At 44.0% G+C, this 19,925-nt stretch overlaps 1 protein-coding gene across 1 annotated transcript in view; it reads right to left on the bottom strand.

The window, feature by feature from the left end:
* Positions 1–19,925, bottom strand: part of MRPL43 (mitochondrial ribosomal protein L43) — a 135,870-nt gene that overhangs the window by 115,174 nt on the left and 771 nt on the right. The gene's annotated exons all lie outside the window — the stretch shown is intronic.

The raw sequence follows: 19,925 nt of genomic DNA, 5'->3' as shown, positions 1-19,925 counted from the left end.
TCCTGCACCTCAATTGCAGTGCCATGATTCTGTTCCCGGTACCATACCTGTGGTGTTGTGTCTGTATGTTCCCTTCAGGTCACACGCACAGCGTCATGTCAGGTTGTCCCTCACATGTATAGCCTCATGATTGCCTACTACCTACACCCCCCATCATGTGGGCTATCTCCATACAATGCATATTTACAGCCAATGCCTGCACCTCACATTGCCATGCAAGTTTGTTCCCTGCACTTCACTGTACATCATTATGTTTGCTTGTTCCTTGCATCTCATGCGCCCAGCCTCTTGTTCCTGCCCCACACGTGCAGTGTCATATATGCCCCTTGCCTGCATCCCACATACGCCGTTTGTTCCCTGCACATTACATAGTGTCATATCTGCCGTTCCCTGAACATCACATATGGAGCTTCCCCCTCTCCGCTCTTTAACTGCAACTCAAGTACTCAACTCTTGTTTCTGCCGGTTTCCAGCACCTTATATGAAGAAAGGCAGGTCTTTCTACTCCTCCGGTAATAGACTTTCCAGGACGCAGGGCAGTCTCGATACATCCCTTGGTGGACACCATGTTGAAAGGTGCAGCATCATAAGGGGCATCAGATTTTCTCCTTCGTAGTTGGCGAGCGATCACTAGATCTCCTGTCTTAAATTCAATGTTATTGGCATGCCACCTCTTGTCTGCATAGGATTGCATCTTTTCATTATTATCCAAGTCTTTCATTCAAGTTGTATTCTCACCTCCTTCTCTTTTGTTGGTCCATTGAGGTAACTTGGTTGTTATTGCTCTCCCCAACATCAAAGTTGCAGGACTTTTGCCCGTGGTCAAGCGAGGTGTTGAACGATAGGCTTGTAGGGTGGAATTAAAAACAGTTTCAAAACTGAGCCTCTCAAGAGTTGCAAGCTTTATTGCTTTCTTTAGAGTACTCATAAAACTCTCAACAAGTACATTGGTCTGCGGACACAAAGGTATACTCTTCTGATGCTTTACTTTCAGATGTTCCAGAAAAATCCTTGAATTCTCTACTGTTGAACTACGGGCCATTATCAGACTTCAAAATGGCTGAAACGCCCCATTTTGCAAAGAGGACGTCTCTCGATGACTCGATAATGAGTTGTGGATGAGAGATCATTTATTAATGGAAATCGAGAGTACTCATCCACAATTACCATTAGATGATGTCCATTGTTGAGTGGACCAAAACATTTTTTTATCTTTGACTATTCTCTCCCACGCATGCTTAGTGAGTTCGGACAGGTAAGAGTATGTTGGGTAATCTTTTTAGAGAGGCAGTTAAATAGATAGCAGGCCTCAAGTTCCTTTTCAACCCTTTCATCTAAATATGTTATTAAGGAGGTAAGAAACTTCAAATGAAAACCAACAGGATTATACTTTTATGGCTCTTGAGTTTAGAACATACGATCTCCCCAAAATGTTGATCTGTTGCTCAAAGATACCATCACATCTTAGACCAGAAAGACGCCAGGATCCAACTATGAAACATCCTTGTTGATAGACATCTCCTGTCCCTCGAATTTAAGGGAAGGTTGGACCGCCACCCAGTAAAGTTGAAATGCCTCACTCAATAAACCAATAACAACAACTGACATGTAAAATTATAAGGCCAAATGAAAACCACCACAACTTGAGAGAAACTACTAAGGCCACGTTCTCCATAAATAACAAGCCAACCAGACTAAATTCAAAGAAGCTTGACTTAGAGAGTACCCAGGGAACAGAGGCGATGGGCACAGAAACAAATGATGCCTAGACCTTGAACTTTTGGAGGAGGAAACTGACCTGGGGCTGCCCTCTTCACCTTGCCTTACGGTTCCCTGTTGCTGCCGCCACTTCTCGCCGCACCCGCTTCGCGGGTGCCGCTTCGCGGCTCCAGGTGGGAGCCGACCTGAAACCACATCGCAGGAGCGAGCACGAGTCGGGGAGCTACAGCAGCAGCTTCAGGGGTGGTGCGCGGCAGGGACTCCGTTGCCCAGGAGTCCCTGCATAGCCACGGTCATCTCCGCCGCGCCCCCTGGTAGCCACACCCCCCACTTGACCGGGACTAGAAAAGCGGTGTTTCCCCCGGACTCTTTGGGACGCTCACGCTAGACCTTGAACTTTTGGAGGAGGAAACTGACCTGGGGCTGCCCTCTTCACCTTGCCTTACGGTTCCCTGTTCCAAAATATGGAAACCGAACTTAATCTTTGAAAGTTCCCTTGGTGACAAAATTACCACAATGTCCTCCGTGTGCCACTTCAATTATTTTCTGTCTCCAACTCTCTGGATTTAATATTTTCAAAGCTTGCAGTAGGACTCCTTCCTGAGTCATAGACCGTTAATCTTTAATGTTTTTGTAATTTTGGTATTCACAATCACTGGTGAGAGGTCTAACATGTTGGTTCAATGACTGATGTGTAATTATAGATCTTTCAACTTCAGCATTTCAGTATTATGGCTCGTGGCAGTGAAGATTGGGGCTAACAATATGGCAGCTGGCGTATTTCACTTTACAATGAAATGAATGTAGGCTTCAGCCATCTTGGATAGAATACCTTGACCTTGTATAGGCACTCTGGAAAAGTAGTCAGCAGAGTTTTGATACTTCCCTGGACGATGTACAATGGTGTAATCATACTCTTGTAATCGGAGTCCCCATCATTCAATGTGAGGAGGGATTTTGGCTTTTGGATTGCCAAAGATAGCAAATAAAGCTTGATGATCAGTTACCAGTGTAAAAGGCTTTCCATACAGGAATACGTGGAAATGTTCACAAGCCCATACAATGGACAAACTTTCTTTCTCTGGTTGAGAGTAATAAGCACTTTCTGTTTGAGACAAACTTCTACCGTCATATGCCACAATGTGCCTTCGAGGATGGCGGTGTTCTCTGTGCTGCCCCAGGGTAGTGTCTAACCCAACGGGGCTAGGGCCAACAACAACCTCTGTATGAAGCTTTGGATTGAAATAGGCCATTATAGTAGGAGTTTCAAAGGTTTGATTGAGATTGATTTACTTGAAATTTCGCTCACATTCTTGTGACCACCTGAATGAAAGATTTTTCTTTGTTAACTCTCATAAGGGAGCTCTTATGGTAGCAAAGTCTTGTATGTATCTTGAACAGGAACTAGCCATGCCAAGAAACAAACGTGTTATAGAAACATCTTGTGGGAGTGGGGGGGTTTAGATCAGGATTTGACAGCCCTTGTACTTTAGCAGAATCATGAATCATACTCCCATCAGAAAATATATGGCCAAAGAATTTTAACTTTTTCTTGTGGAACTCACGCCTGTCTGCATTCAAAGTCAGGCCTGCATCAGTCAGGAAGCGACATACCTGGGTGAGAGCTTTATCATGCTCCTTCTGTAGAGCTCTGAAAACCAAAATGTCATTGCTATAGTTAAATGGGTTTACAACTGGTTGTATGACACCGTCTTCTGAGGTCAATTACACACCAACACGGAGTCTTTTATATTGAAACAGAACCACATGGGTAGAAAAGGTTGCAATACACCTGCAATCTTCTTCGAGTTCAAGCTGGTGATAACCTTTACTTAAACCAAGACAAGAGAATACCTTTACACCATTTAATTGCGTTATCATGTCAGCAGTGTATGGACCTGGATGTTGTTCGCCTTCAATAGCCTGGTTTGCTTGTCACATATCAATGCATAAGCATACAGCTTCTTCAGTGTCCTTTTTGGGAGAAACACATGGTGTCGGACAAGTTTAACTCTCAATTCATTTTTCAACTGCTTTGTGTAAATAAAAAGTAACTTGGCTATGTCACTAAGCAACAGGGCGGACATGATCATTAATATGTAACTTTACTTTCATAATCTTTGGCTTTCCCAAACCATGAAACACTGAAGGAAATTGAATTACTATTTTGTGGTACGCATTCATATTGTAATTCACAGAAATCAGTCCTTCACAGAAATCAGTCCCATATCAGCAGCGGTACTGAAAGAGAGCAGACCGGTAATTGCCGCTGTACCTTGAAGCACATGAATGGGTGCTTGCACCTGTGTTTCAGAGTTGCTAGAAATTAACCTTGACTTTTATGGATATTGATGCTGTCCAAGTATAAACTTTGGTTTTCAATGGCGTACCTTGAGGCAATGGAGACAATTCATTGTATTTCTCCTAAGAAATTATGTTTATCGATGCACCACTGTCGATAATGAAATGTATCAAGCAATCGTTTATTTTCAATTTAATTTTCGGACAATGTTTGTATGACTTTGGTGCTTTGACATGTTGACTTTTCCTTCACTGACATTTTTTCTCACAGGCATTCAGTCCAACATGCGTACGTTCTTCTGAGGTAAACATTGACATGGCACCTGGTGGATCAGAAATAACCACCACCTTTCAATTGTTGAAGGTTATTCATATAATGGAGCATGGCCGCCACCTTGTTAGATGGCTATACCGGGGACGCCTTTCTTTTTCTGTGGCAGCTAGCGCGAGGACGGAGTGACCACTAGAGCCCATCTGCACCAGCACCAGCCTACCTCTCGCGGTACCCGCTTCGCGGGTCCCGCTTCGCGCTGGGTGGATTCTGTGCCTTTGACGTGGGACCAGCGTTTGGAGAAGGAGACTGTCAGGCGGGGCTGCGAGTGAAGAGCAGGCGCAGGAGCGGGACTACAGCTCCCAGGAGCGCCTGCCTGCCCAAATTGTGACCACCTGGGCCGCTCTCCCTGTCTGCTCCTCCCCCTCCCATTACATTGTACATAAATTGACATTGCCATCACCGCTGCGCGGTAGCGAGCGGTAGCGCCGGGAGAAGCCCGGGACAAGGGCGGGACCGTCCAAGGCCGTCATCGGCCGGAGTAGGCCGGGCTGGGCCCACTCTCTTGGTTTCCCATTTGTGCAGGTATTTATTGGACTTATTAATTTGCTACACCCGCCCTGGGAGGCATAACTGACTGACCCTCCCGGAGCTTAATCATGCCCTCACCGACAAGGGAGAGTACCCCCCAGAAGCCGGGTGGAGTGAAAAGCGGGACTCTTGAAAACTATTTTGCACGGGCTGTGGGGGAGGTGGACAAAGAGGGAAATTTGTCAAGGTTAAGGGCGGAACGGAGACGATCAGTGGACAACTTGAAAAACACCCCCATGGGAGAACAATCTATTACATTAAGGGAGGAGTTAACTCGAATTGAGGATATTCCACTCCTGTTAAGGGAGGGTACGAACACCTCCCCAGTTGAAATTGCGAGCACAGCTCTACCTATTAGTTCCAGTCCCGTTAGGGGGATTATGGATTTAACTTCACAACCGCCCACAGCACATAAAGATAGGCACCCCAAATTGAAAGTAGTCACCACACAAGTAATCCCGGGACCACCCCCAAAAAAACGCAGGAGAAGGGCAAAGGGAGTGCAGGGTGGTAGTAAACCCAAGATTCTACACCTAGACTTTGGTAAATCTCAAAAACATTCTGTATCCACAGTAAAACCACTGGCAGTGTCACCGCCAAAATCAAATGCGCAGGAAGTTATAGTTCCCGCCTTGAGCACAGATGCAGGAACTAGCAGTGTTAATGTCCCCCTCTCTGTTGTGCCGCTGGGAAACTTGGAATTTCTCTTAAGGTCACTGTTACTCCCGATCAGTGAAAGCGTAAAAAAGATCGAGATCAGACTAACCATACTGGAGGCCACATTGGGAAGTCTGAAAACTCGCGGTGGCCGACAGGAAAGCGATTTAGCACCCATCACCACCCCTGTTGCCTCGCAAGGGTCAAAACCCAGGGTAGATAACCCAGCGCCAGTTCCATCTCAGGCTGTAAATGGGGTAGTCCCCCAAAAATCCCTAAAATCAAATCCTGTAGCTACCAATTCACCTCATACTAACACGCTTAACTCCCCCCTTGTATCAGTACCTCAGGCACATACGATAGACAATAACATTCCGGACCACCTAAAAATGCCCCCCGCAAGACCCCGTCGCCCTAACCTACCCCCCGAGACTAATGATCTTACAGTAGTTATGGCAGGGGTCCCGCCACTTGATGAAGGAGAAGTAGAGGATTTTTGTGCCCTAAAAACTAGGGTTATTAAGTGGCTAAATAAAAATAGACCCCTCCCGAGACACCTTAACAATGAGATTATAATGGTAAGAAGGGTCCCATGGGTGGGGAGAACCCGGAAATCCATCATAGGGGACTGTGTTCTGGTGAGTTTCAGGGACAGGGGTACGGTGTCGCATATATGCCAAGGGGAAAACATATCAAGGGAATCTACCATCCATACCCTCCGTGTGTCTTTCTTCTTTCCTAATACCCCAGGCCCACATCACCCACCCCCAAATCATGATAGATGGGAGAGAGTCAGAAGTAGTGGGCGTCACCAGGCTTCTCATCCCTGGCCACTCTTGGGTAGACCGGCACCTTTTCTCCCAATTTATAATCGGTTCAACTGTCTAAACGGCCTAGAGGGGGTGGATTGACAAACAGATAAGGCCTCTAAGGTGATCATAGAAAAGGGCGCCCAAGCAGAAACACTAGAGGGGCAAAGACATTCGGCCCTGCAAACCCAAATAGATAGGGCGGAGGTTCCTATGCTTGTAGTTAATAAACAACCAACACATACTCAGACACCGCCTTTAGCTTCCTTAGGGGAGGTGGAACTCACTCCATGTCGGTTCCTTAGCTGGAACGTGGCGGGCACTAGAGCTAAAAGACTAGATCCCACATGGGTAGACTTCATAGCCAGTAACCACGTAATCGCCCTCCAAGAAACATGGGACACCTCACCAACTTTCTGGTTGGATGGGTTCACAAGTTTTACTACACCTGCAACCCCAAGTAGTGCAGGAAGAGCTAAGGGTGGACTAGTTCTCCTCTTCTCACTTAAACTGGCAGGGACGTTTAAACAACTAGAGTCTGGTTCCCCAAATATTTTAATGGTAGAGTGGACTATCTCACCAGGGCGGGTCCTAGTGGTCTCAAATTTCTATAATTCCTGGGTTAGACAAACAGACACAGCCCATGTGGATCACTTGGAAAATGTTCTTAACGATTACAGTCAAAAATCTTGCACTAATTTCGATCTTATAATTTTAGGTGATTTTAACATTCAAAAATGTGTTTTAAAATGTAACTTAGGCAACCTGGAGGGTCAGACTGAAAGTGGCAATCTGCACTTTGTTCACACCAAAGCGGGGGAGGCGCTTGAATTTTTCCTTGCTAGCCTTAATATGTTTGAACCCCTCAGCACTGGTAGTGATGAATCTTTGCCCACTTATAAAGGGTCTGAAAGTGGGTCTGTGATAGATTTCATTTTTGTTTCTCAGGGCTTAACCTCTAAGATGGGGATATATGAGGTAACTGCCTCCCCACATAGTGACCACAATCCAGTCTCTGCACAGGTTCACTGGAGTGACTTATGGAGCAAACACCTGGGTTCTCCTAGGGCTTGCACATCGACGGTGCCCAGTGACCAGGGCAGACGGCTTAAGTGGGGTAAGGTGGTCCAGGAAACCTTCATGGCTTCCCTGTGCCCAAAGATAGAGGAACCCATGTGTATTTGTCTAGACCAAAATGCCACTAGTAAAGAGACTGTTTTTGCTTTTAACTCTATTTGCTCACAAATAGCTAAAGAACTCACAGTTCCCAAATCCAATTTGCCACCCAAGCCTCACAAATGGTTTGACAGAAATTGTTCTAAAGCCCATAAAGACCTGAAAAATGCACTTAAAGCAAAGCCGAGGGATAAAACCTTAATCTCTAAATTAAGACGGGAGTACAAATTGGCTATCAAAAATAGGAAAAACACAATTAAAAAAAATGCCTGGAATGACTTGCTTGACGTGGATATACTACGTAATAGTAAGAGATTCTGGGACATTATAAATAACCAATTTTTCTCTGGGGAGATTAACACTATCTCGGACTGCATTATCAGTGATGAGAAATGGGTTGATCATTTTAAAAACATATATGGCGGTAATGACTCTGTGAATGGAAACGATATAGGACTGACCAGTGGGCTAGCGGCAGTAGAATTCTGCGAGGAGGAGGTATATAAAGCTATAACGGACTCCACGAAGAATAAGGCTCCGGGACCAGATGGAGTCCCGGTAGACTTTTTTTATATACGCCCCAACCACCTGGTCTAAAATCCTCACAAATGTTTTTAGGGCAACAAATGATGGATGTTTTCCAGAAACTTGGAATACATCTGTCATAGTACCCATCTTTAAAAAAGGAGATAGGGAGAATCCGGGATGCTACCGCCCAATTTCTTTAATAGACTCTGCCTTTAAGATCCTGGGCAGAGTACTACTGACTAAATTGAGATCAAACCTGGAGCTCTGTGGGGGCCTCGCAGAGATTCAATATGGCTTTAGGTAAAAACGGGGAACCTTAGAGCAATGCTCAAATTTACATCTCCTAATATCTAAGTACACGGTGGCCGGGGAGGGCTCACTATATTTAGCCTTTATGGACCTCTCCTCGGCCTTCGACTTGGTTAATAGGGCCAAGCTCTGGGCTATACTCCGTGAGCTTGGTATCGAGGACTCCCTGGTGGCTCTCATAGCAAGTTTGCACCAAGGACTTACTGCGAAGGTCCGGGTAACCAGGGAAGGGCGATGTTCTGACAGCTTTAGGTCAAATAAGGGTGTCCGACAAGGCTGCATTTTGGCCCCACTTTTATTCACCATTTATATTAATGATCTAGGAAAGTCCCTGTTAGCAGGCAACGCTGATGTCCCGCGGGTAGGTGGGAAGCAGATCCCGGCTCTCCTATATGCGGATGACGCTGTTCTCATCGCCCGCACGGGCATTGGTCTACAGACCCTTTTGGAGCTTTTTGGTTCCTTTATGGCCAAATTAGATTTAAAAATCAATGTGACCAAATCGCACACAATGATCGTGGGTCCACAGAAAAATAAATCACACACAAAAACTTTTTTCTGTAAAGGCGAGGTTCTCTCCAGGGTCCCTGTTTTTCCATACTTAGGGGTCCTGTTTGATGAGAAGGGCTCCTGGGTCCCGCAAATTAAGGCCAAGCATATTTCTTTAGCCCGGTCCACAGCAGCCCTGATGGATTTCACTAAAAGACTAGGGGCTAAACCAATGGAAGCTGTGTTAAAAGTTTACAAAAGTAAATGCATTTCTATAGCCTCATATGGTGCAGCATTGTGGGGTTACACCAACCTGGACAGTATGCAGAGGGTAGAGAATAAGATTATTAGAAGAATCTTGTCGGTTCCAAACTCCACACCTACTTACTCCATACATGAAGAAGTTGGCCTACCCTATATTATAGATGGATTGAAATTGGCCCCTTTACTTTTTTGGGCCAATACCTGGTTAAATACTGAGCTGTCTTTAAACCATATAATTCTTAAAGATGTGACTGCAAGGGAGGGGGCAATGAACATACCCTGGTTGAGATACATAAAGTCATCATTCACTGCCCTCGGGAGACCTGACCTATATACAACACCGTCAATAATTAGGAAAGCAGACATTGCATGGATTAAGAAGGAATTCCAGGGGAGGACACGCTTAGAGAGAGAGGAGTCTGAAGTTAACAAACCATTAGTAAGAGCACACTTGGTTTTGTCCTCTTCCCCCTCGATGGAACCATACCTGCAATACGTTTCTAAACCCTTGCACAGATTTTTGCTAACCAGATTTAGAATGAACCTGATCCACTATTCATTAGGCACCTTCCCCACGTGGGGTAAACCGGAGCGTGCACCACCGTGTGAGTGTGACCAGTTTTCTAATCAGGACACTCTCCATTTTCTGTTTTTTTGTGCATTTCATAACACGGAGAGGAGAAAATATCTAATTCCCCTCCTGAAAATTCTTGGCTTCATACAAGTGAGACCAGCCTTGCTTTATCTTCAGAGATTACCGGATGCACACGTCACTTTTTGTGTAGCAAGTTTTCTAACAGCCGCATACAGAGGAAGAAACAAAAGAATCCCTAGAACTGTACTGTTTTAAACTAAAAACCAATATATTAACTGTAACTTTATTTTATATAGTATGGTGATTAATTAAGTGACTCTTTTACGGACACTGTGTAAAAACAAAATGAATTGTGGGTATTTTTGAAATGTTTTTAATGTATGTATTTCTCTTGTCTTTTATGATTTTAACAAAAATCGAATAAAGTGTATTTTGACTGACTGACTGGCTATACCGGGGGCTCCGGGAACTTTGGGCACTCCACTACTGTCTCTACAACAAAAATGGGAAATGGCCCTAGTAAGGGAATTGGATGATGGGGAATGGGCCTAAATGTTAGAACACCCTCGACTGGTCTCCCGTAATTTGTGCCTAAAAGCAATACAATCATTCATACTATATAGGGCTTATCTCAACCCGAGGGCAATCCAGAAAATGTTTCCTACTGTCTCTTCTGGCTGATTTTATTCACATTTTGTGGTCCTGTTCCGTGTTGGGAGGGTTTTGGTCAGAGGTTACGCAGAGCCTTTCAATCTTAAAGGAGCATTCCCCTTATAATACTCTAGAACCTGCCTTCTGGGCCTATTCCCTCTCCCCAAGAAGGCGGAGCTACTGCGCCGCTTTGTGGGATTAGCCTTGATGCATGCCAAAAAAATTGATTACTCAGCGCTGGAAATCCTGCACGGCACCGCACAAAGGTAAATAGAGGGAGGAGTTTCTTAGATGGGCCGTGGCGGAGAGGGAGGCGCTTCATTGCGAGGAACATAGAGGGCTGAGAAAACGACCAGCCTCCCTGGAATGGGCGCAACTATTAGAACATTTCAAAGCAAACACAGGGGATGTGTTGGAGGGTTCTCGGGACACACTGGAGGACCTGACGGATGATCACCGATTATTAATGCTACGACTATTCCAGATTCCGGGGTTGCTTCCGTCCCTCCCCCTTCCCTCCCTCCGCCTCCCTTGTGCCCCCCTCCTCCCCATCGATATTGGATAAGTCTATCTCGTAGTATTATATACTAATGTTGGGGTATCTACAGCACAGCAGCAGAGTTTATTTGTTCCAGTGCTTCATTTGTAAAATATTAAGTGCAGGTGCTCTATTTTATTCAGGAGGCCACACCCACCTCCTCTACTGGCCTCACCCACTTAGTCAATTGACTCCAGCCACAACTAGCACAGAATTTTCAGGATGGGGTCCTGATCTCAGACAAAGGCCCACTTCCACCACTACTCTTCCCCAAGGTTAATACCTAACTACCTTTGGTAGCTCTTTATTGACGTAGAAGACCTACCTTCTCAATAGAAGTAGAGATAGAAGAGAATTGCTGAAACCCACTAGATGGAGTCAGAGCCCTCATCACTACATAGAAACGATAGAAATCACCTATAACAACCACTAGGCCACTATGGTGGATAATTCTTTACTGCTAAGTGGCCTACATCATCTTTGACCCTCAAACAGTTCTGTGTTTTAGCTAACTGCTTTTTAACTTTTTGTACCAGTTACAAACATTCAGAGAACCCCCAGCACGTTGATCTATACATCCAAACATCCACACCGTGCGCAAACGCCATCCGCAGTCCCTTACACATCCCATATGCATTCATCTTCTGAAGTATGTGTGGGGGACGAGAAACAACTGTCCATGTTACATTTGATTTATAATTTATGACATTTTTGAATGTGCTTTCTAATTATCAGGACAGCAAAGACTATCATCCCTGGAGTTAAGCATAGGTTAATTTAATGACTTTTGGTGGTTCGCTCAATCAAAGATTGTGGTTGTTTCTTGAGTAGGGTTTCACACTCCTCACCAACAACCCAGTTTCTCACATATGCTATATTGTAGCCCAGGGACCCATCTCTGTGATTAACCCCTTAAGCTCTGTCGTCGGCCAACGCCTGACGGCAACGCTACCTCCCCAGTGCTGAGAACGGCCGTTGGCCGACGGGCCAGCGCTCGTTATTCGAACGTTCAGCACTGGGTGCTGAACGTTCGACGCAGCAAAGGAGTTAAGTAGCAAAAGAACCAAACTAGCATTTCAGCTGCATTATATTAAAATTAGCCTACTGCTCTGGTACGGTTTAAATGTGGAGTGCTCAATACCAGTTGGAAACTTAATCATGAGTACTCTCCCTGCTTGTATAATACTGCACTGAAAAATAAAAATAAAACCAATGTGTGTTTACATTTGCCACAAATAGGTTTTTTTTAGGTTTCTTTTTATTCCTGGGTCTGATAGCTATTACAATATGAGAAGAGTATCAAACTGCCATGATTTCTTGTTCCCCTACATTCCTTCCAACTTAACATCTGTGGAAACAACAAACCTGTAGACTCACACTTAGTAGATTGAAGAGTGTCGATCTGTAGGGCCAACATTCCTACTGGCATAGTACGGCTTGTAGGTAGTACACAAGAAATGCCACCTCTATTTTATAAGAAAATATGAAGAAACTGAAAAGAAATACATTTTGACAAACACTGTTGAACAGCCGATCAGGAGCACAAAAGCTATCTCTTTTAAAGAAAACATATGTAAGCCGTTATATGCCAGAACAAGAAAAGAGTTAAAAAGTACACTTTCACCTCATGAAGTGTTGTGATAAACAACAAACGGCACACGCGTTCACAATGTGAAAGTTACCACTGTTGGAAATTGCCTTATAACGTGATCGCAACGCAGAGTGTAACACCAATGTTAAATCATTTCTAAAAAATATAGTAAAATGTGGACATGAAAAAACCACAAGAGCCGATAAGCAAATGAATTGTGGCAGAGCAAACAATGCTTTCCTTCAAGCTGTTGCTTCCAGAAGAAAACAATATATATCTGTTTAAACTATGTGAGTCACTAGACGTAAACGGTGTAAAACGTTTATCGCAGTAATTTAATTGTACATGATTATGAGCATTTAACACACTCAGTCAATGTTATCCAAGTGACAGCATCCTCCTGTTAGTGACGAATACAAGGCCACATTACTCTCAGCACATTGTTTTTGCTGCACTATTTTTCTAGGTATTACCTGCAGGAAACTACGAGCACACAAACCGAGCGACTGAGTGTAATTTGAGATGAAAGTTTGCTTTAAATCGGGGCGCAAATATTTTGTGGTCGACTTTACATTTTTGTGCCTCTGAGAAAGAGGCCGTTAGTGTGCCGATTTTATAATGGTATTTCAAGACTTTGAATTGGTGTGTATCATAACTTAATTCCCTTTAGCACCTTGACTATGCTTTACGCATGTCCCCATAAAGAAAGGGCACTGGAATTACGCGACAGTGAAGGACCAAATTATGTGCCGCGGTTGGCTAAATTATGTGAAAGAAAAAGGTAAATCATACGGCGAAATGCAGTACATGTCGAGATAGTATTACTTCATTCTTTTGTTTTCGTTTACACATGGTAATACTGCGCAAAAATGTCACCTCACTACGAACAACAGCAATAAGCATATACAACTGAAATGTGACCTGTTAACCTTTCCAAATGGCCTTCCACTGTACTGGAACAGGCCAACATGTTCTTTGATCCGTTTGAGGTAGAAACTTTTGTTTGTGTGCAAAAATCTGCAGAATATGCAGCAGACTATGGGTTATGTGGCCAATGCGGCAAACGCATAATTTAGCAAAAAATGCTGCAGCCACAGAATCGCATTATTCCCGTGGTAGTGTCTAACAAGGTGCATAAACCAATCAGCAGCAATTAATCATCTATACAGACCACATCATTGGTACCTAAAACAATGTTTGCTTTGTGGTATCAGTTTATAGTGTATGCTACCAGCACCGCAGAAACTGCTTGCCCCTTTCTGAAAGGAGAAACAAATGGTATAATTGATACTTGACTTGATATTCGATTCAGCGCGAACAAACGCACTAGAGAAGATAATGGCTCTGGGTACCTTAAAGAGTGTGCGCTACTACAGTGACAGGATGCCAATGACGAAAGATAAACTAGCAGGCCTGAAATCTTTACAAGTCGACGTCCAAAGGTTGGGCACTCCTGGCAGCAGAGGCACCGAACGAAGGCTGTCTAAGACTCCAAAAGCAAGCCCAAACAAAAGTCAAGATATTTAGCACACTTGGCAGCTGCCCCCAAACCAGATTAGGAGTCATGAAAACCCATTCTGGTATAGGTGACGAGGTTAAGATCCAGGCGAAGTCTAGTACAGACCCGACCCGGAGCCAAGATGTGAGACTTCAGGCACCGCATGTAACCTCAATACTTTAACATAAAACAAGCACTAGAATGAAATCAGAGGAGGCACTTTTTCCAGACACGCATGTACCAAAACCATTAAAAAGACAGACCTGCTTCCAAAGCATTTGTTAATAAACTAAGGTGAAACAATTACTGCCTTGTTTTGATTTTATTTCTAGGCCTGCTGCTTGCAATGCTGCAGCTGTGCATTACACTGGGGCGGGAGAAAAGCAAAGACTCTGATTGGCATTGGTCCATCCGACTGGGTGGGGGACGCTTGACTATTCAAAGACAAGAAGGGAGGACGGGGATGACATCCTCCCACCCAGGCAGATTCTGGTGGTGTGTGTGTGCCTCGTGATAAAGTGAGCAGCCACTCCATCCTAATTTAAAATTTTTACAGCATGAACAAATACAGCCCAATCAGGCACCGCACCGCTGACTAAACCATTACAGAGTCATATAATCTCTTTGCCAGGGGAGACAGTTATTGCGTGTAGACCAGGCCCTAAATAATAATGCCGGTGCTAAGCAGCAGAAAGCACCGGCACAAATTAAGCACTGATTTGTTCCTTGTTAAGAGGGTTATTTAAGGGCGGGTGGGGGTAGTTATAAAATGATAAGCAACATACGGATAATGCTTGATATACTATGTCTGATACGTAACATCAATATTAAGATAAGTACCACTGATAAATGTCAGTGCAAGGTAATTAAATGTAACACAATGTTTGGAACAAAAAGAAAGACATGTAAACTAAGTCATAAGAATGTGAGAAAAACCAAAAAAGGAACTCCGATACTTGTAATGCATTTGAATGATTTGCAAAGCTTAATAAAATCTGTATTTAAAAAAAAATGTTAAACCATTGACATGGTGCAACCGCCTTCCTCACTTTCACTTCATATTGAAGAAAACTAACTGCTTAGATGACAATCGACTTTGTTCGGTGTCAATTTGCCTCAAATTATCTCACTGCTCTGCCTAGTGGGTGTGCGCTGAAATTTGCATCTGTAATACCCTGGCGGCCATTCTGTCTTCGTGCCATGATGCACTTGCTTTTTCCTTCGCTTGAACAGCCACAAAAGGGTTCTCCTAACAGCCTTTACATATCTATCCAATGGCAGAACATTTACCTTCGTGTGAAAACTTCTTTTTACTAGTAGACAGCACTTTGTGACCTTCAGTCTTTTGCTTACATTTTATAATCATGACTGATTCACTGTGGGCACCTCTGGGATCCATGTCAGCTGCTTGTTTTTCAGCATGCTCCTCAGCTCTGGCAGCCATCAACACTCGCTCCAGACTATATGTTTCTCTCAGTATTCGTCATCGAAATGAATCTGACAAGCATCCATCAAGAACTCTAAGTCACATAGCTTCCGCATCATTAAATTCACTGAATTTACAGTGTTTGATGAGTGTATCAAGTCTGTCAATAAATCCATTAATTGTTTTACCAACTTTTTGACATTCTTGACAATGTATCTTTCGTAATCAATGTTTGGAACTGGATTGAACCTTAGATTCAGTGTTTCTTTGATCTGGCAATATTTTTGTTTTTTCATCAGTTCTTTATGACTTCTTTCACAACATTACCAGCAAGATTTTTGAGATACATGATCTTTTTATCAAACTGTTTGAATGCACCAATGAAGTCATCAAATGTCTATCTAAGCAGACCATCAATATTTTGCTTTTTGGCAGTATTGAAAGGTGGTGATGTTTTCAGAAAAATAGCATTGTTGTAGGCCAGGGTGGAACTTAATGGCGCTGTGGGTGGTTCCTTGTGACTTAGTGTTTGCAATTTATCTGTGAGACCTTGCAATGTGCTGGCCTCTGAAGCATATTTAATGAGAGCTGGAAATTTTGATATCTTTGCAGCAATCTGGAAAATGTCACTATTCCGAGAGGCGTTTCCGAGTTCCTTATTTTCTGAAGACCTCGAAAGTTAATCCGAGCCCCACTCTGCAACTTTTTTGAATGGATTGCTTCAGACAAGATCCGTAAGCACAACCTCGAACACTTCTCCTTGAGCCAGCTTTACTGAATGCGTTAGTATAGCGACTCTCTTCAGGGCATTGAGTAAGTCATTTATTTCTTTTTGTATAAATATAAATTTGCATTTTGTAACACCTGGTTGATCTCCACCACGCAGCGCTTCCGTTCGTAGCGTTATTTGGTAAGTTATGTTTATCAGCTGCTGCGCCTCACACACCAGGTTGACTCTACTTTCAACGTTAACATAACACTAAATATATTGTACAATTTTGTCTTGCGTGGCAGCATGGTACCTTTATGTATGGCTTCTTTACCATCACAGGAAGATTCAACCACATCACCCCAGACGTCAACCATTTATTTATTTATTTATTTTACAGATTTGTAAAGCGCATGGCTGCCCGTGAGGATCCGAGCACTAGTGATAGATATGACTATGATTGAGGAAGAAGTGTTATGGAAACAGCCAGGTCTTGAGTGCCTTACGGAATGGAAGGAGATTGGGCTGAGCCCGAATATCAGAGGGTATAGAATTCCATAACTTGGAGGCATTGTATGCAAATAATCGGCCTCCAGAGCGGGCTTTTTTGATCCTGGGTACGGATGCCAGATTGTCATGTGAAGAATGAAGGGTTCTGTTAGTCCTGTAGGGGGTGACAATGTCCTTTAGGATGGGTGGGTCCTTTCCCTGCAAGATTTTATGGGTAGTGCACTATTTCCTGAATGGGCAGCCAGTGCAGGGCTTTGAGGGCTGGCTTGGCTGAGCAGCGGCGGTGTGTTCCTGTGAGAAGGCGGGCAGCAGTATTTTGCACCGTCTGGAGTTTTGTCAATACCTTTTTGGGGGCCCCCAAATATAGGGCATTGCCGTAGTCCAGACGGGACATCACAAGGCCCTGAATCAGTAGTTTTTGGGATTGGGCCGGAAGTAAGGGAAGGATTTTTCTGGCGGTCCGTAGGAGACCATAGCAAACGCTGGCCGTTTTCCTTGCTTGGGTGGAGAAGCTAAGATCCTCGTCCAGCCAAATCCCTAAACTCTTGATCTCATGTTTTTAGGTTAGGTGGTGTGCCCATGCAAGGTGGCCACAGGGACTCAGGGCGGAAGTGTGATTGGTTGCCCAGAACCATGATCTCCGTCTTTCCACTATTGAGTTTAAGATGGGACATGTCCATCCATTTGGAAATGTCACTGAGACAAGTGTAGAGATTAGTGGGGGGTTGGTTATGTTGACTAAGAGAGACCACCAGCTGAGTGTCATCAGCATAAGTTAAAAGCTTAATTCCAAATGGGGCAACAATTTTCTCAAGGGGGGACATGTAAACGTTAAAAAGGGTCGGGCTCAGGGACGAGCCCTGAGGGACCCCGCAGTGTATGGCAGTTGGCCTGGAGGTGAAATTGCCGTCCGCTACCTGAAATGACCGGTCGTTCAGGAAGGATTCCAGCCAGGACAGGGCCGTCTCTGCTATACCAAGGTCCCTAAGCCTATGGACCAGTATTGCGTGGTTGACGGTGTTGAAGGCTGCGCTTAGGTCCAGGAGGATCACCTTGAAGATAGAATACAGTTGAAGATATCTTGCATGATTCATTAAGCCCTGCACTACAACACACCTGTCTACCTGGTCAGAACACTTAACCATCTGTGGGAAGTTGCTTCTCGAGAAGCTCTAATTCCATACTGCTGAAACCACAGAACTTCAATAAAAAGAATACATACGACCACTCGTTATCTGGTCTTGCTACAAGAATATGGAACGCACTTCAACCACAAACAAGGACAAACACCTCAAAATTGAAGTAAAAAAGTTTCTGCTAAACGGTCTCCTCTACTAGGAATAATTAATTACTCGTGATTCTTTATCACTGTGCCCGATCACTTACATGTGGCTTCCTTTGGCTCGTGGATCTACCAAGCCACTGTGGTTTTCTGTATTTGTTTGCAATGCTCCCTCACTTAGCTTCATGGATTTTTTTTACCTTGTATGCATCACCTGACTACTCTACGTACAACGCTCGGACACCCTGATGGGTCATGTTTGCGCTTTACAAAACTCTGCAAATGTATTAAATACAATCAAGCACAGTCCAGTTGAGTACTGTTTGATCCTGCCCTCATGTATCCAAATGCGGAATCCCTCAGGGCTCCTCTCCAAGTCTGACTTTATTATTTTAGTTTCCTCCTTAGCTAAGGTGATTAAGAAAATGGGGCTTTGAAATTTGCTCATACGTGGACGATACTTATTAACTGGTCATCCCCATGGGGGAGCAATATGAGGAAACTCGAAATAATCTAACCAGTTGTCTCTCAGAAGTAGCAGACTGGATGACAGAATATTGTTTGAAACTCAATTCCGACAAAACCGAGATTCTACTATTCAGAAAGCCCACCGAATATGGTACTCATTTTGGTATCCCACATCTCTAGGAGAGGCACCAATACCCAAGAAATCAGCAAAAAATCTTGTGGTTATTATTGCCGGCTCACTTGCAATACAGGAGCAAGTTAAGGCCACTTGCAAAAATGTCATGGTATACTCAAACTACTGAGACGACTGTTCTGATGGATACCAGTCGACAGGCGTAAAACAATAGTCTAGACTCTGATAACCAGCATATTGGACTATAGCAATGCTCTGTATGTGGGTGTAGTCTATTATCTTTTTACCACACTCCAGATTATCCAGAATACAGCCGCTAAAGCTGATCTGCAATCTGTATAGATACTGTTCAGCATCAGCAACCCCTACACTGGCTACCAATGAGGAAAAGAGCTAGCTTTACACTTCTTAATCATGCACACCAGACTCTATTTAAAACCAAGCCCGAAATTCTTCAAACTAAAGAGAAATTTTACAAGCCAAACCTTGTGCTGGCCAAAGACAAACACATTTTAAAAAGCTAGAACTGGTGGCCACTCGTTTTCACATCTGGCAGCGGCCAACTGGCACATTGTTGTGATGCTTCTTACGGCGGTGGAAGGACAACTCAGGAGACGTAGGCCATATTCAGGTAAGTTTAATAGCAGAAAGCAACCTGGCATCCGACCACCTCGAAAGCGCAGAACAACTGTCAGCTATTGAGTGTTGTGTACCAGATGTTCCACACGGAACACAGGGAAAGAGCAGAGCGTGCGGAGAATCTTATAAACAGGTAAGATTCCAACATAACACACATCTTGCCCTTAGACCTTTGCTTGACTGATAACCACCTGTGGTTTAGGAAAAAATAAAAACTTAACTTTTTAAAGTTTAATATATTTCAGCAAATGATCCAAAACCTAAGTTTTCAGTTCTCACAGTTGCAAGATAGTGCACTTATTAGTGTCATGATACCCCATCGGAATGAGTGCTTGTACTTTATATATAAAACAATGTGTAAGTTCTTTGCAATGCTTCGGTTGTCTTCACTTGCTTTACAGCGGCTGGAGTTGCACTTTGACTCCACATGCATGAAGCACCAATTCCATTCTTTGACAGCGTCATGTGGCATGCACGAGCAGTTTGCTTGGACCTCAGGAAATGATCTGGGAGAGCACTGTCGCTCGTCAGGTTACTTATCCCCAATCTTGTCGCCAACTGTACCCTCTTCCCAGTCAAGGTACCTACCAATGACCACGTCACACACAGAGCTTATTATTGCGTGTAACTGCAAACTCAATATTCTAAAACAAGCTTTCATGGCATTGTGCTCTGACACCTATGTCATAGCTCTACGGAGTCAGTTGAGAGCCAAAAGGGATCTGTCATAAAATATCGCAAGACGCTACAGCTTGCACCCCACAGGCTCTC

Source organism: Lissotriton vulgaris, chromosome 5 (genome assembly GCF_964263255.1).
Source record: "Lissotriton vulgaris chromosome 5, aLisVul1.2, whole genome shotgun sequence".
In the NCBI taxonomy this organism is placed as follows: domain Eukaryota; kingdom Metazoa; phylum Chordata; class Amphibia; order Caudata; family Salamandridae; genus Lissotriton; species Lissotriton vulgaris.
Note: the sequence above shows the minus strand (reverse complement) of the source record. Positions and strands in the feature narration are given on the sequence as shown.